Below are 15934 nucleotides of genomic sequence, written 5' to 3' on the forward strand. Positions count from 1 at the left end.
CCTTCTCCCTCCTCCTCCTTCTTCCACTTCTTCTTTTAGTTCTCCTCCTCCCCCTCCACCTCCTCCTCCTCCTCCTCCTTCTTCTTCTTCTTCTTCCACTCTGTCTTCTCCTCCTCCTCCTCGTCTTCCTCTTCTTCTTCCTCCTCCCCCTCCTCCTCTTCCTCTCCAGGCAGCCTTTCCTCGCTGAGAGCATGCCATGAGGCCGAGGTAGGAAGGGAGTAGGAGCTGGTGTAAAGGAAGTCCCAGCAGACTGGAAGGGGAAGGAGAGAGACTTCATTGGTTCTTGGAGTCAAAATCCCAGGGGCATAGGATTAGAAACACCAAAGTAGGTCAGACAGGTGGGGCAAGCAATACCTGTGCAGAAAGCTTGTTTCTGGCTTCCCCAGCTGCAGCCTAGGGAGGGTGCAAGGAAGCATCCAGATGGCAAGGTCTGGGGAGGGCCCCAACCCTGCAGATGCATATGTCAACCCAGGTGCTTCTGCACGCCACTGTGGGAGGACACGGAGGGGTTGACTGGACCAGCGGCCAGCAGACGAGCAGGACGGGAGGCTGCAGAACACACGTACGGCTCAACCCGTGCCAGCACCACCCCCTAAACAGCAGGTCTGGACACGAGTGGGGAGGCTCTGGCATCAGGCTAGATCAGCCACTCGGTGAAGCAGACAGAGAACGTAAAGGAAGCGCCACAAGCCGGAAGCCCCTTAGTGGCCACCGCTTCCCTAAACCCACCAGCTTGGGAGAGAGAAGGGAGACACGCCCCTTGAGGAGGGACAGACAGGCCTGCTAGGGAAGTCAAACTCCAAATCGGCTTAGTATTTTGCTCCAAGGACAATGGGTTAACCCGAAAGAGTGTACAAACATCAAACAAGAACCTGCGTCCCTTTATTATTTATTTATTTATTTGAGACAGAGTCTCGCTTTGTTGCCCAGGCTATGGACACTTGGAAAGGTATGAACAGCACTGCTGAGCCCTTCCTTGCACCACCACTGCTGATCAATGGGCAGCCCCTTGAAGAGGAAATTCGGCAGAGAACATTACATGATTATTTCTCAATTTCTTTTTTTTTTCTTTATTTCAGCATATTATTGGGGCACAAATGTTTAGGTTACATGTGTTGCCAGTTTCCCCTTCCCCCCTGGAGTCATCTCAATTTATTTTTGGTGGACATTTGCCAGAAGGTTGAAGGTGAAGAATATCCTAGAATGTTTGGAAAGACACCTTGCTTTGGCCCCAGGAATAAACCAGAGACCTCTAATGGAAGGAGGAGTCTAGAGCAGGTGAGGTCAAAGCAATGATGCTTTATTACCTACAGTTTTTGAAGCTGTGATAGAGTGAGTGCCGTGGCGTCAGCCTAGCTCACAGCAACCTCAATCTCCTGGGCTCAGGCAATCCTCCTGCCTCAGCCTCCCAAGTAGCTGGGACTACAGGCATGCGCCACCATGCCCAGCTAATTTTTTCTATATGTATTAGTCAGCCAATCAATTTCTTTCTAGTTATAGTAGAGATGGGGTCTTGCTCTTGCTCAGGCTGGTTTCGAACTCCTGACCTCGAGCAATCCACCCGCCTCGGCCTCCCAGAGTGCTAGGATTACAGGCGTGAGCCACCGCGCTCGGCCGAACCTGCGTCCCTTTAGTTCAGTGCTTAGTTCTTCAACATACATGTATTGATGCCTACTGCGTGTGCCGTGCTGGAGAGTCAGTCAGCAGTGAGAGAGACCGAGTCCCTGTCCCTGTGTGGCCCATATGTCTGCAGGGGAGACGGAAACTTATTCGGAAAGATGAACAAAGAGTGTTACGGGCTAAATTGTGTATCCCCAAAGTTGAGGTGCTGAAGTCCTGACCTCAGTACCCCAAATGTGGTTGTATTTGGAAACAGGGCCCTTAAAGAAATGGTTAAATTAAAATGCAGCCATTGGGTTGGGCCCTAATCCAATATGACTGGTGTCCTGATAAGAAGGGAGATAAGGACACAGGGACACACCGGGGATGTGCTCACATAGAGGAAGGGCCTCTCGGGGTCCCAGCCAGAAGGAAGCCATCTGCAGGCCAGGACAGAGGCCTCAGGAGAAACCCACCCCGCTGGTACTTCGGGTTTGGACTTCCAGCCTCCAGAACTGAAAAGAAGAAATTTTCTGTTGCTTAAGCCCCTCCGTCTGAGGTATTTTGTTACGGCAGCCCTAGCAAACTGATACAAAGAATCATTGTATTATGAATTTATTAGCAAATAAATTTTAAGATATGAGTCAGGTGGTTACCAGCAGGGCAAAGGGGTAAGAAATGCAGTGAGGGCTGTTTAGACAGGGTGATGGCCTGAGACAGGGCAAGGCCTCTCAGAGGGGCGACATGGCGGCAGACCTCTAAATGTCGTGAGGCAGCAAGCCACTAAAGGTGTGGGGAAGACATCCTGGTGACCAACAGGTGCCACAGCCCGAGGTGTTCAGGTGACAGCGCTGGACTTGGGGGCAATTCTTCTCACTTCTTCCTGGAGGAATGCCGATCTCCCCCACCCCAGCCGTGCAAACAACTCAATTCTAGCTCCTTCTCCAAGATATAGCTCCGATACTGCTTATGGTATTCCAGTCCGACCACTGTAGCCAAGATCGAACTCTCCATCTTTGGACTTTCTAAGCCTTCTTAAAAATACAGGCAGACCTTGGAGACATTTCAGATTCCGTTCCAGACTACATCAAAAATAGCGAATATCACAATAAAGTGAGCCACGCAAATGCTGTGGTTTCGCAGTGCATATAAAAATTATGTTTATATATACTATAGTTTACTAAGTGTGCAACAGTATTATGTCTTAAAAAAAGACATACCTTAATTTAAAAATACAAGGGGTCCCCAGGTTACAGATATGTTCCCGAGAATGTCTTTAGGTTGGATTTGTATGTCACTCAGATCCCTGACGAACAGCACATATATGAGAATAATAACAACAATACTCTAATGGCTCATGGGTGGTAATAACACGGTGTAATGCTGCCATAACACTCAGACCCTGTCCTGTAATAGTAAGTTACAGAAATTATTGTGCCCTTTCTTTTAATTCGAACAAACAGAACATACTCATACAAAATAAAATAAAAACAAACTCGTACAAAAAATTTAGATAGGAGAAATTTCAAAAAAAGCACATTAAAGGTTAACACTCATCTAATGTTGCATTAACACTAGGCTAATAGGAATGTGACGCTTATTTTGATCTTCTAACTGAAATCGGGACTATCCTTCCATTTCAATATTTAACCCACCACGCTGCGTAGCAGTATCAGCCGATGCTCTCGAGGGAGCCCTGCCCTTCTCACGTTCCATTTTTCTCGCTGTGTCCTTTTTAATTGTCCCCATAGCCGAGTGACTCAAGCCTGATGCTTTCCCAGTGGATGACGGCGTCCGGCCTTTCTCTGAACGCTCAATTATTTCTGGTCTCGTTTCCGCTGTAACCCCCTCTCTCTTCGCTGCAGGCTCGCCTGGACCTGGGCTTTGGAGGCACGGTGGGAAGGGTAAGCACAGACTCACAAAATCAAACGGGGAAGTTGAAAGGGAGGCTGCGCATGCCACCGTTGTTTACAACGACACCAGCCGGGACGTAGAGACGCTGCACCCACACGCCGCCCATGCTGGGCAGGTTTGTTTCCAGGTGCGGGAGAAACGAGTTCCCGGGTTATTCATTTAATTATTTAATTATAAAGCACCCCCAGGGGGGAGCCCGTCGGTAAGTGCGGATCGCCCCCAGTCCGGTCCTGCGTGACCCGGGGGCTGCTGTCCTTTGTTGCTATAAAATGCCGACCATCATCTGAGCCTTCAGCAAGTCGCAGGCTTTTTGCCAGTGGAGGATGCACACTGAGAACCGTTGTCTGCAGCTTGAAAGGACCGAGAGCACTGGTTTTTCCAGTAAGTCACTTTGGGGAGAGCTTGTCCTGCGCTGGGCTGGAGCTGGTGGCTGCATCCACCAGAGAAAGATGGGAGGAAGAAGGGCTGAGTTACCTGAACTTGGTCCTGATATTCCGCCCTCGTGCGATGCTGCCGCCGTCTGTCACCCACGCAAAGCCCAGAGGACGCCTGCTCTGTACTAGCAGTGGGTTTACGCCGGGCAGTGCCTGCCTTTTTTTTTTAACACATTAGTCAAGAATATTTATACTTGCATGTAGGTACTTGAAAGCTTATTTAGGTAATGTGAAAATCAAGGGGGAACATTACTAAAAAATCAAAAAACAAAAAGAACAACCATAATGTTCAGTTAAAAAGAAATTCCCTTGTACTAATTCATTGTGTTCTTAAATATGGCCAGCGTGGCAGTCCCTGCTCCCTCCTCGCTTCTCTTTTAGCTACCCCTTCCCCCCAAAATCACAATTAATAAAAATTATATTGATTTTTTTTAACTCTAATTTTTTGCAAAGTAACATCTAGCACAATGTTGGATACACGATTTCATCTTTTTTGTGAAGGCTTTGTTTTTTAAAAGCAATGGTGTTCTCATCACCCTGGTTGGTTACCACAAACACCACAAACACCCGTCTAAACATTCTTACCATTTTAGGCAGAATATCAGTCCCTGAAAACTTAATTTTAAATCTCCTGCACATAAATATTTTAATTTATGGGAACAAAGTTACACCCAAATGCCATATCCCAACTTAATAAAATCTCCTCTTTGAAGATACTGTACTCTCCCATTTATTGCATGTTGTATGTATCTGTAACTTCTGGCCAACAACAACAAAATGCTTATGCATGAGGACTCTTCATCACATTTCATTGTTGTGTTGAAGGGTAAATTACTATCCTTGGAGGGATGGCAGACCTATGGTAGCTGCAAGAGAAATAGCTTGGGCGATGCAGTAAGACTGGGTTTTCTGGTTTGTTCATACTCCTTACACACTCCCAGTTTGCGTGCAAATATTTGTTAATATTTATACGATCACCTCAGAAATGTTGGCCAGTTCCAGAGGACTCGTCATCTGATTGTCATTTATACCCCCCACCCCTGGCCACTAATCTGATGGTACCCGAAAAAGAACCCTAAAGACTATGAGCTACAACTGAGCTTTAGCTCACATCACCTGGAAACTTAAAACCACAGAAACACTGGTTCTAGTCCAACCTCCGCTTTCCAGTGTCTGGGGCTGGTGGCCCGGAATCTGGGTTGGGTTTTCCAAAGCTTCCCCACCCCCAGAGGATTCCGATTCAGGGAAGCGCTTAGACAGGAAGACCTTGTAAAACAGTGCCAGTCCTTTGGGGGCAACTTCCATGCCCACGGCGTTAGAGCCAGTTTCTCTGCTTCACATGTGAACTGCTGACGGCCCAGCTGGGGGTTCCTTGACACTGACAGGCAGTGCTGAGGATGAACCCAGACACCCAAAGGCACAGGGAAGGGACCTCGTGGGAGAGTCCTTTTAGGACCCCCTCCCTCCCTCACATTTGTCCCTTTCCACCTTGGGTGATTTAAGGGGGCAGCTGGAGAAACGGACACCAGGCAGAGATCGCAAATGCCAGCACTGGTCACGAACACAAAGAGTCCACAAAACCCCATTGTTTCCAAGCTGGGGCTGGGGTCCTCACTCCTTTTCTACGCACCAGCCTCAGTTCTCCCCCTGAAGATTCCTTTGCCCCTTGGGCACAGAAAACTGCACTTGTGTAAGCTGGCTCGGGACAGGGGGAGGGGACACCCACATGCCAGGACCCCTCCCTGGGATTGAAGCACCCCGAGCTTCTCCTCCTCTTTCATTCTCTCCCCAAGCAGAGAGCAAAAAACCGCCCTGGCTGCAGTGGAAGGTGCGGGCGGCGGTGCGAGGAAACCCTAACCACGGAGGAAACGCCAACCCCCAGGGAAACGCGTGATTCTCGGACTCTCCGATTACATCGAAAACGTCTGTAAGTTACGGAAGTTGCCCATTTGCTTCTGACCTTTCATGTTGCGTCAGTGGATTCCCGCCACAAAAAAGAAAAAGAAAAAGAAAATCCTCAAATTGTAGTTTTCAAACTTAGTACAGTCACAGCAGTTCTACATTCTAACGTTTTCGCTTGCAGAGATTCGGATGATGGATTTTCGAAAAGGAAAGAGGGCTTTAGAAGAAAGCTCCACCTGCGAGCTGATGTTTGGAGTTTTGTCTTTGCACACAGAAGGTGGCAGCTGCAGGTGAGGGGCAGAGGACAGACTTTAGGGACTGCGCCCAGGTTTGAAAACACAAGCCTCAAATCAAGCCAAAAAAAAAAAAACACAAAAAAACAAAACAAAGCTGACTTTCTGTGGTCACTGACAGGCTGGTTTTTTGTTTGTTTGCCTTTTTAGGGAAGGAAAGAAAAAAGAAAGTCTCCATGCTTAACTCTAAGGGTATTCTGCAATCGGACATATAGGAATACTTATTCCACAATTGACATTTTTTTCTTCTCTTTTAGTCTCTGTGGAAAGGTTTTTATAAGACTTTGCTTCGGGGCAAACCAGTCAGAGCCAACTGCGCCCAGTGTGGTGAGGCCAGTTCCTCTCTGGTTTCCTGCCGGCCCTGCAGGGAGAGACCGCTGCGGCTCCTGCCCTGTCCCGCCACGCCGCTCCCCTCCCGTCAGAGAACCAGCCTGAAGTCCTTCATCTTCGCCATGTGTTTTCTGGTCAGGGGTAATGAGGTCTCTTTCCTGCCCCACCTGCCGTCTCTTTTGTTTGCCCAGGCTGCCCTCCTGGCAGGCAGCCCATGGCCGGGGGCCAGGACAGTGGCCGGTGCCACAGAGCTGGTGCAGGTGAGGAGTCGAAAGGGCTGTAATGTGGAGTCCGGAATGGGTGGGGACAGAGGACTTACCAGAAGGTGGAAGTTCACGCTGCCAGCCTTAGAGTAAAGCTCACACGAAGCTTAGGCTCTCCCCCTTCTTTGTTCAGCGTCTGTTCAGGCGTGCCCCTCAGTTGCTGGCTGGAATTGAACTCTCTTGTGCCCTAAACTCCCAGAAATGTGCGCCAGTGAGAGACACCCTGACCTCCAAATGGGTCAGGGAGGCAATGACCTCATTTAAATGTCCTCTGTAGTTCTTCCCCACAGGGCCGAAGAGACGATGTGGGAAGGTTGAAAAGAAACAGGGCAAGGGTCTCAGTTATATGAGACGGACACAGGGTGTGGTCACGGGACCTCACCTCCCTAAAGGGTCAAGGGTCTGATTTCTCTGAGCTTTGCTTTATATTATGTGGCACCAACTTAAATATCGAGATTATGTGTTTGGCTGTTGTTTATTTATTTTTGAGATGACTGAATGGAGAAGTGTGTGATTTGAGGCCATTCCAACGCTCACCGAGAGTCGAGTGTTGAGAGCACAGACTTGCCAACTTTGAGGACAGCATCTGGCAGGAGATAGAGGGTTTCTGAAGCCTCGTGACCTCAAGCCTGCAGGAGAGAAGCCAGTCCTACACCCTCACTGTCCTAATCTTTGGCCTTAAATTTATGACAATTCCTTTAGATTTAGCAGCAGTATCTGAGCTATCAAGAGTCAAGAAAGGCTTCAAAATGTAAAACACAGGACTTGTTTATAGTAAACAAGTAACTAAAGTATAGTAAACAAGTAAATAAATAACATTCATTGAATGGTTATTATGCATCATGCACGAGCTTCAGACTTTACATAAGTTAATTCCCAACAATCCCATATAGGTACTGCTGTTATCCCTGTTTTGCAGAGTTAGGAACTGAGGCAGTAAAAAGGTTAAGTGACTTGGCCAAGTTCATCTAGCTACTAAATGATAGAGTCAGGCTTTGAAACCCAGGTGCTCAGGATCCAAAGCCTCCCTCTTAATCATGGCATTATTGCTATTTATATGAGAACATGGCTATATCCACAACAGAATTATCGTATCTTATCATATGTAATATTAGCAGATCCCACATTATTGAATGCTTGCTACGTCCCAGGCAAGCTTTGAATCCTTTACCTACTCTACTTTATTCGACCTTGTTCACACCCAACAAGAGAGGTACGATGGTGATTCCGGTTTTCCAGATGAGACCTGGGCATCTCAGCGAGGCTGAATGACTTGCCCACGGTTGCAGAGTGAGTTGGTGCTGAAAGCAGCGTGTACTCCCAGAGTATACAGTAGGTCCCAGGGCCTCGTTATGAGGCTAATCTCATGTGGATTAACCAAGGCCTCCGTGCTCAGAACCGTGTTATGAACTGATATGCATTTCTGCGACAGTCATCCTGCAGTGCATAAATTAAATTTCTTGTCTTAGGCCTCAGGAATCCAAATGGCCTGTATGAAGATCAAACTAACCACTTTGGCCCAGGCAACTCCGTGCATAACTCATTGTCCAACATGGCTCTTAACATATGGAATTGCATGAATATATGGATTATTCACGAACTTTCTAGTTGTCCTTCCTTGCTGAAGACATTAACTGAAATGCATCTGCCTCTAATTTATACTTTTCCAGCCAATCTGGATTGACATCTTATTTAGATTACTAGGCTATATCCTGCTCCCTAAAGAAAGGGACAGTTCTTGTTTGACGCAGCTTCAGTTGTTGCAATTTCAGTTTCTTTGTCTGTAAAACGAGATTCATTCTAGAGCCCTGTGCTCTAGCATTCCGTGCCTTCACAGCTATGTGTCTGGAAATTCTCTGCAGGGATTCCTTCTGGACAGAACAGAACCATGGGACAATTTCGTGGTGCTGTGAATTCTTGGTCTGCCTCTTGGTTTGTTGAGGCAGCACATACAGTTGCCATTGCTGCTGAAGATACTACAGTATCAGTGATTTCAAGCCACCACCGTTTTATTATGCTCATGGAATTTGTGAGCCAGGAATCTGGAGAAGGTATAGTAGGGATCTCTCTTTGTTCCGAAATAGATGAGGCCTCAGCTAAGAAGATTCAAAGGCCGGGGCGACTTGACAGCCAGGGGCTAAGGTGTGTCTTAGTCCCTTCAGGCTGCTTTTAACAAAAACGCCTTAGACTGGGCAATTTACAAACAACAGAAGTTTATTGCTCATAGTTCTAAAGTCTGGAAAGTCCAAGATCAAGGCACCCGTGTCACCAGATTTAGTGTCTGGTGAGGGCTCACTCTCTGCTTCAAAGACGGTGCCTTGCTGCTGTATCCTCTTAGGGCAGAAGGGGCAAAAGAGCTCGCTCCAGCCTCTTTTATAAGGAAACAATCCCATTCACAAGGGTCCCACCCTATATAACCTAGTCACTCCTTAATCCCATCACCTTGGGGGTTAGGTCTCAACATATGAATTGGGGGCAGATACAAATATTCAGAGCACAGCAAGCTGCATTCGCTCTATGTCTGGCGCATGGCATGGCCTGGGGGACCTGCCAGCTGGAGTGCTTACCTGGGCCTCTCTGGGGAACACAGCCTCCTCCCAGCACAGAATCTGCGGGGTGGTCACACTTCTCACAGGGTGGCTCAGCAATCCAAGGGTGAGCAATCCAGAGAACCAGGTGGACACGCGTCGCCTTTTATGACAGCCTTGGAAGTCACATGGCATTACTTCCTCAATAGTGTGTATATTTTCCACACACTTAGCAGCCCACCCAGATTCAAAAAGAGGGATTAGACCATACTTCCTGGTGGGAGGGTGGCAAGATGTCATCATACAATGGCACTGGGACGGGAGACAGCGTTGTGGCCACCATTGGAAATCTGCCGCGAGCGCAAGAGAATAAATGAGAAATCACAGGGTCCCCTTGCCTGCTAAGAAAACCAATGGCCTCAATACTGAAAAAGGAAAAACAAAAATAATTCATTAAAGTCTTCCAAGGAAAGCCAACTTTCCTGTGTTCCCGCCTTGCATGGTTCTTTGCGAAAGCTCATAGGATACATAGAGTAAGAGTCAAAGAAATACAGCTGATGAAGCCCTAAAATAAACACTACAAGCCATTGCGGATGGAGTATTAGCAGGCGAGAGCTCTGGAGATGACTTGGAACATCAATTTATGAGAATGAACAGGGAATTAGCAAACACTGCAGGGTTAGAATGACAAAAGGGACGATCTGAATAGGCCCCAGATATGGGCATGTCCTGGTAATGGTAAGCAGTAACTATTACTTAATACAAGAATAACACTCTATTAAATATGTATGCTTAAGTTATATTTTTTAGAATAGGTAGATTTTTTTGTTGTTGCCTGCCTGTGAGTCCTCCCCCTTCCTTCTAGTAGCAGGCTGATCCATCTACCTGAGAACCGTTGATCCCCTACCTGGTGGGGCTGTTAAATGCAGGGTCCACCCCCCTCTCCTCTGGGCTCATGACCCAGGTTGGCTTCATGCAATGACATACACAATGAGTGGCACAGGCTGTGCGTGCTTGTATGCGTGCGTGCATGTGCTTGCGTGCATGTGCGCGTGTGCATGCGTGTGTGCATGCGTGTGGGCGCACGTGTGTGTGTGGTGTTTGGGATTATCATGCCTGCTGAGAGATAGAATTTTCTTTTTTTTGAGATTGTGTGCGTTAAGGATCACATGTACTTGACATGTCAAGAGACAGAGAATACTGACATGACATTTTCTGAACTATTGGGAAACAGTTATGTTTGAAGCCAGAGCTCATTGTGTCAATGAATTCCCTTTTTAACCTATGCTAGTTCCAACTGGGACTCTGTCCCTTGTAATCACATGGTCCTGACTTACACATTAGTATAATGTGTATCAACACCCCCCACTGTGGATCTCACCACTCTCACTCAAATCCTTTGCCCTCATGCGGTGCCCTGGGTGGAAGAGCTCCTCTCGGTGCAGTCGGAGGTGGTGATCAAGATGGGCGAGTCCCTAAGTCCTAACACCCGCAGGATTCCGGGGTTCTGCCTGGGCAGAGAGGCAAGCGGCAACGCTCTCTGCTGGCTCACGCAACTTGAGAATATGTAATATATGCTCTTGACCTTCGGGCCTGAACTGATAGCATCACAATGCCCCTTGCATTACTAGCAGGCCTTTGGTGGGCTGTGATCATAGAGAAAGGGTTGCAAGGAAAAAAAGACTTGAGAATATTGAGTTCCTTAAAAATGGAAACTTTGTTTTTCTCTGGTGCCAATTCATGCACTTCCATTCACAGCTATAATTTTTAAGATGTCTAAAATTTTATGCACTGAGATCTCAGGCTCCCCGTGAGCTGGAAGTTCCAGGGCCACTGCCTTGACCAAGACCTCTCCTTGCGTCCCTGCCAACTTGTAAAGAGGTCGCTTTTAACAAAAACTCCTTTTTCTTGCCTTTTCTTCCCTCTGCATCATTAAGACTCACTGTATTTGCAGAGACTTGTGATTGAGGGAGGCACGTGTATTTGGGTTCTTATACTTATTTGTTGGCTCATTTTAATGGAATAAGATAATCGATTTATTCTTAAGGTCAGGGACACAACCCACATTTATGGCTTCTCAGGGCCTATTAATTATCTATTATATTTTTCCAAAATACAAACTTGTTTGAAATTTATATATATACTATGCTAATATATATGTAAAGGTATATATATATATATATGTATATATATATATATATAATAACAGTACATATGTTCTTTAAAACCACATGGCTTTTAAAAAGCTTACAGCAACAACAAAACCCCTGAGCTTCTTGCTGTAAAATTTCAACTGTTTTACATAATTCTTATGGCATTTCTTTTCATATTTCTAAGTAATATGCTCTTTCTACTCTTTAGCACTTTAGACATTGTCTTTTGACTTCCTGTTACAATAGATGAAAATGTGTCTCTGTTGCTCTTTCCTTCCCAGGGCATTTTTATCTCCTCCTACCCTAGCAATATAGCATGTCACAATTTTTTAAGCCTTATTATAATATGTCAACATTGCTCACTGCTGGGCCAAGAAGTGTAACGCAATATGTTTCCTTTCTCGTGCAACTGTTTGTTCTTCCTGGAGTTCACTGTCTCATTTTGTTCCCTTGACAGGTTTTCTACATACCTGTGTTTATTTTTTTTTTTTTCCAAGTGCTCCATCAGCTCTTCCAGCTGCCCAGAACATTATTTTCCAAATGCTCAAAGGCATTAATAAATAATCCCATTTTCCTCCCTTCCAGACCCCTGGGTTGGCTTCCTGTCCCAACCCAGGCGGATTGCTGTCTAGGCTTGCTGTGTTGCTGTCATCTTCAGACTTCCCTTGGCCATACTCTGTGGTGTTATCCAGGTTCTCTGTCTCTCTGTCCATCTCTGTCTCTTGGAGCCTGGGTGTGCCTGGCGTCAGGCTTCACGCAGTAAGAAGGCTGTGGCCATTGTGGCCAAAGACCCTTCCTAACTAGCAACCCGAGTGAAAAGTGACTTCTCTATTCTAAAGTCCATATTCCAACCCCAGGGAAGGCTCCAGCTGGCTCTGTGTGGGTCACTGGCCCTTTCTTCACCAGAAGAGATCGGGGTACTTTGATGGCCCTGGGATCGGAAGGGGACCGAGCGGATTCACCCACATGTCCACTGCAGGGCCGAACCAAGAAAAGGCAGGTGGAGGGGCATTAACTTGGGAGCTGGAGGCCAGGGTTCCACTCTTGGTTGCACCTAGAAGCACTTGGATGACCTTCAGAAAATGGATTGGCCTCTTGCCGCTGCACCCATTCCCTTCAAAAGAGGGATCTAGGTTTGAGTTTGTAATGTAATCCAAGATTCTAAGGTCTTACGCTCTGTCCAATAAGAAATTGTAATATAAAGGGTGCTTTGACTTGGACCTAGGTATAGGTCACAAAACAACAATGGAAAATAAAAGCGGAACCAGAAAGGAAATGGTCCAAAACAATGGCTGACGTGGATGAAACTTTTACTGTGGATGGGCCAGGCATTGTTGAACGCTATTTGGATTAACACATTTTTAATTTTCAAGAACTTTCTTGTTCTCTGATCCATTTTAAAACATCCAATTACATCTCTGTGCCTCAGTTTTCTCATCTGTAAAAATGGGGATAATAATCTTATTGACTTCGTGAGGATTAAATGAGATGATACATGTTAAGCACTGAGAAGTGCCAGGAATATAATAACCATTCAATAAACTTTATCAAAATTATCAAGCTATTCTCCTTGTTGGTTTTCTCCGTAGTAGGCACTTTAGGGGGGAAGTTTTCTCTCTCTGCTAACTCGCTGACCCCTTCTCCATCTATCTGCCTTCCTTCATCCAAAAATCTTTTGCAATCTCTTTTACTGCCAGTGCATCTTCAATTTTCTTTGTCCTTCTTTTTTAATGGGTCTGGTCATTTTAGGGTAGAAAAGGCAATTAATGCACTCAGGCAATCTGACACTATTAAGCCCTGTCCACCAGTTTTTAGCTTTTGGTAATTAAACATATTTTCTTTTTTTTATCTTGTTTTACTTAACCTATGACATTTTTTTTTTTTTTTTTTGAGACAGAGTCTCGCTTTGTTGCCCAGGCTAGAGTGAGTGCCGTGGCGTCAGCCTAGCTCACAGCAACCTCAAACTCCTGGGCTCGAGTGATCCTTCTGCCTCAGCCTCCCGGGTAGCTGGGACTACAGGCATGCGCCACCATGCCCGGCTAATTTTTTCTATATATATCAGTTGGCCAATTAATTTCTTTCTATTTATAGTAGAGACGGGGTCTCGCTCTTGCTCAGGCTGGTTTTGAACTCCTGACCCTGAGCAATCCGCCCGCCTCGGCCTCCCAAGAGCTAGGATTACAGGCGTGAGCCACAGCGCCCGGCCCTACCTATGACATTTTTAAAGGCTCACAGTTAATTGTGTGAGCTTTCTTTTCCTTATCAGTCGAGTGTGACTAATTATATGCAATCTCCAGCCTGGCATCTGGAACATGGGAAGGGCTGAATGAATATTTGTGGAGCACCCTCCCATCTTTATTCTCTTTATCTTAATGCATTTCATGGTTTCTGGCTGTGGGCAGCCACTAATAAGCTTCATTCCAAACTGGGCAAGGCGGTGGAAGCAGTGCATCTCCTCTCACCCATGCAGAAAGACATTGGTGAACAGGATTTGTTTCAGCAGGGTTTAAATCATGGGCAGAGACCGCCGGCAGGGTTGTGTATAAGGGCGTTCTGTCAAATGGTGCAGTGGTAAACCATGGCTGAAGGTAGGAGGGGGAGAGTGAACCAAAGGATTCTTTGTTGGTGTGTTGCCCAAGAAAGGGTAGATCATCCCATGACATGGTGATTCCAACAAAGAGCTTCCAAGAGCTTGTCATTGACTCACTCATTCATTCATTCTGCAAATATTGATTGAGTGATTGCAATGTGCCAGGAGCTGAAGGTACGTCAGTGAGCAAGACAAATGGAGTCTGTGCTTCCACGAGTGCCCCATGCCACTGGCATAGGGCCAAATAGCTTTGCCTGATATCAGGAATTGTATTCAGTACCACATAAATGTCATATCAACCCAACAGCTCCTCCGAACTCTATTCTCTATTGCTAACCCCTCTCCCCTACATGGAGGGTGAAAAAGCCAAGTCTTGCTTTCCCAGCTTCCCCTGCAGCCGTGGTAGTCACATGACATCATTCTATGCAACTTAAGCAGTTGTCTGGTGAGGGTTTTGGGGAAGGAATTTGCTTTATCTGAGGGAAAGGATGCGTGCAGCTGGTGCTGCCTCTTCCCCTTCCTCCTTCTCTGCCTTTGAACATGATGCTTAGAGCAACATGAGCAACAGCCATCATGTTGGAAGGACCAACAGTCACATGGTTGAGAAGCAGAACCAATACCAGCAATGCCTGCCTGTGGACTTATCTGAGACCCTTATTTATTTTATCTACCATAATTTAGGCTTGTTGTTAGTTATAGCTGAAAACTTTGTTAACTGACACACCAAGATAGCAATCAACATAAACTCTCTCCCTTTTCTTTTCCTTCTTAAAATGAAACCTCAGAAGTGTTCCCAGACCAATTATTTGTCTAAACATTTAAATTGCCATTGACTAGTCTTTTATTTAATATTTTTGGCAGAGCAATAAACATCTCTCACTTAGGAATCGCTGCAGAGTAGAAAGCCAATCTGGCATCAGTTAACAAAAACTCCTTTAATGTTCTTCAAAATATGAATCTTCCAGCTGGGATGCAAAATAGGGCTTTGACAACTCTAAGAACTGAACGTGCCTGCTCGCTTAAGCCCCAGAGGTATAGGGACGCCAACTCTCATATACAGGTTGGAAAAGAAGGAAGATTCTATAACTGGCTCAGAAAAAGGAAAGAACACAAATCCAGAGGAGACACAGATATCAGAAACAACACCCAAGTCCATGAGGCTTCCTGAAAAACCGTGCTTGATCCTTGTAGGATTAAAGTTCCTCTTGGAAAGTTAACCCAGAAAGTCATGTGTTGCCACAGTACAATGACAGAAATTCTAGTATTTTAGGCCAGAGCTTAGCAAACTATGGCCAGTAGACTATGGCTGGCACCTGTCCTTATATGGCTTGTGGGCCAAGAATTGTTTTTACTTTTATAAATGGTTGAAAAATAATCGCAAGAAGAACATTTGGTGAGACGTGAAAAGTATGTGAAATTTGAATTTCAGTACTCCTAAATAAAGTTTTATTGGAACACAGCCATGCTCGTTCATTTACAAATGATCTCCAGCTACTTTTATGCCACATCAGCAGACTTATGCGGTTGTCACAGAAAGCAGCATATGGCCTGCAAAGCCTCAGCTATTTACGATCTGGCCTTTTACAGAACGTTTGCCAAGTTATAGAATTTAGGGCCTGAGCAATGACCTGTATCACACGATAGTAGCAATAGTGTATTAAATCTCAATTATGACTCAGATACAAGGATCAGACAGGAGGTGTCAGATTCTCTATATAACACAGCCAAGTCCCCACAGTTTCTTAGGGAGTAGTGTGTTAAAATAACATTTAAAAATTAGGCCAGTAATAAATAATTTTGGAAAGTTTGGAAAATACTGAAAAGTATGCAGAAGAGAATACAAATAGCCTTTAATCCCATCACCCATAGATATTAATTATTAATATTTGGGAGGTTATTCTTTTTTGTACATAAATGTTTTTGTATAA

Source organism: Microcebus murinus, chromosome 11 (genome assembly GCF_040939455.1).
Source record: "Microcebus murinus isolate Inina chromosome 11, M.murinus_Inina_mat1.0, whole genome shotgun sequence".
Taxonomy (NCBI): domain Eukaryota; kingdom Metazoa; phylum Chordata; class Mammalia; order Primates; family Cheirogaleidae; genus Microcebus; species Microcebus murinus.